The sequence below is a fragment of the Delphinapterus leucas genome, chromosome 2, assembly GCF_059928025.1.
Source record: "Delphinapterus leucas isolate spDelLeu-1000000601 "Yukka" chromosome 2, BTC_Dleu_Yukka2, whole genome shotgun sequence".
In the NCBI taxonomy this organism is placed as follows: domain Eukaryota; kingdom Metazoa; phylum Chordata; class Mammalia; order Artiodactyla; family Monodontidae; genus Delphinapterus; species Delphinapterus leucas.
Genome location: NC_143130.1, coordinates 168,703,379 through 168,706,052, shown reverse-complemented (window position 1 = coordinate 168,706,052; position 2,674 = coordinate 168,703,379).

Sequence of the window (2,674 nt, the reverse complement as noted above, 5' to 3'; positions counted from 1 at the left end):
GCTGGAGTGTGCTGCAGTTCTTATGGGGAGGGAGGGTCTTCTGACACCAGGGGGATCTAGAAGGCCCATGGAATACCCAACAGAGTCAGGAAAGTCCAGGGATTGACATTCTCAGAGAAAACTTGAACAGCAATTAGGGGATTGGTCCTTGATTATCCAGTAGTGGCCAAGAAGGATGAAGCCTTCAGATGAAGTAGGGCCTTCTTCCTCTTGAGATTCATGAAGTGTCTTGAGCTCTGCAGCATTGTTGCTAATCCACTCTGGGACTTAATTTGGCCACCTCCCCTCTGAAGACAGAACTCAGCCCTGCGGTTTGGAAAATATCATTCCCTGTCCTTGGACACAGGACCCCTTCTACCCCCTGAATAGCTGCTCCCCACAGTGAGGGAGGGCTTGATCAGTCCCCTCATCACTAGTGAAGATTGCCAAAGTGAAGGAAGGCCTGTTGTACCCACCCCTTGGGGGGCTCTTCTTACTGTTCGGGTTGTGTTTGGGGAGCCCCACATTTAGTGATCATCCTTCTTAAGCTGGAGCATCTTCTCAACAGTGGCACCTCCATGTTTATCATGAAAGATTAAATGCATTCTGTTAAAACGTAAATTTGGTTTTAGTCACTTAATCCTTCCCTGGAGTCAGATTCCTGGAGTCCTGGAGTGCTCTGGAAGAATCGATCCTTCTTCCAAACAGACTTATTGGGGATTAAGACTCCTTTCTTTCCTAAGATAAAAGGTGGAAGAAAAGGTCCATCTGGTTTGGACTGAAGGTGGCAAAAGCAATTAGATTCCTTTCTCATTCACCACTGTTGCTTAGTAAGATGAGGGCTCATCTTCCTGTTTATACACACTGGTCTGTGGTTTGGCCAGACAAGTGTGGGAGAAATTTTCAGCACAGAATACATCCCCATCTGCTGCTTTTCTCTGGCTGGTACAACCAAGAAAGAGCCAGAATCTGGACCTCCTTTGTTCAATGCTTTTCTGAAAAATGTGCTTCTTGCAGCTCATGATCCTGCAGCCTCCAGGAATTCATCTGGCAAGATGATGGTCTTTGATGGCAATAACCCTGGGGTCACAATGGTGCCCAGTGCTCTGGGGAAATGGTGTGTCAATTCCATTTGCTTTAATTCAACAACTATCAGAAAGACGTTGGTAGATTAGACATTAGATATCAGTGTTAGAAAGTCCTGCAGAGGTCATGATCTCCAATTCCTTCCCTATGAATTATCCCCTGTATATCTCCCCAAAACGACAGCCCAGTTTCTCTGCAAGTACCACCAATGACACCGGTTCACTACTACCCAAGACAAGTTATTCCAAGGTTGGGCAGAAAATCTTAACTCCTAATGAGCCAAAGTGGAACCACTTTTACCACTGGCCTTAGTTCTGGCCTCTGGAAAGACATGACCCTTTAGGTACTGGTATTTGAAGAAAAGTCTCATATCCTACTTCTCAGTGTTAAATCTCCAAGCTTGTATTAGACAGGGCTGGATTATACTGCAGTAACAAATATACCCCCAAATCACATTGCCTTAAAACAATAAAAGTTTATCTCCTGTTCATGCGAAGTCCAACGAGCAACTACTTTCTGGCAAGTCTTTTTCCCAAGTGATGGCAGTGATTCAGGATTTGCTCATCAAGAGGTTCCATCATCTCGGGGTCTTCCCCTTCCATCCACAGAGGCAGGGGAAGCAGCACAAAAAGAATCTCACAGGGGGGTTATGGCCAAGTCTGGAAGTAGTTGGTATCCCTGCTACTCACATTCTATTGGCCAGATCCCAGTCACATGGCCCCAACCTAACTACAAGGGAGGCTGGGAAGTGTAGCTTTCCTATGTATGCAGGAAGAGGAAGCAGAATTAGTGAGCATCCAGCCAGCCTCTGACATACAGATCTTCAAGCCGCCTCCACTTAGGGTTTGAGCATTCACCTTCTTGTACCTCATCTGAACAACGCCCACTTCTTCAATTGTGGTGCTTGGATCTGAAGTGAGACAGTCTGTCCAACCTGTGCTGGGGAGAAAGGGACCATTTACCTCACTGTGCTTCTACTGACGTAATGGCCTTTCTGGCAAACACATCACATCACTGACATATACTGAGTTTATGTGAATTGCTGTTAACCCACACCTCCGTCCTCCCTAGAGCAGTGGTCTTTTGAATCTGAGAGTTAGACTCTGTGGAGCCAGTGGAACCCACATGGAATGGGCAGAAAGTAGTAGAATGCAGAGGGCTGGACTAAGGTGGGGCTGGCGGTCAGCAGGGCCTGTGCAATGAGAAGCAGGAAGTGACCTCAGAGGATTGCCTTGCCCAGCTGAGCGATGAGGGGGGCACTTGGCCAGAGGATAGCCGGGGCCTAAGGAACCCTGACCCCCTTCCTGGCTCGCTTAACTTCTAATCCCACCTGCAGGGTCTGTGGGGCATGTGCACCTTGATGTGCCCAAGGTCTCCAGCCTGCCCTCGAACACCCACAGAGCATCCCAGGTCCTGCTTACCAGAATTCTCTCTCAATATTCCTAGAAATGCCCAGGAATGCTCACATGCCTCAGGAATCCATCCTGGTGGATACCCCAGCCCATCTCTCACCCTGGGCCTCCCCACTATTCCTGTAGGTCACCTCTTGTCCTCCTGTAACCAGCTTCTCGAGGTCAGAGCCATGCCTACCATGCTGCCTCAAATGTTG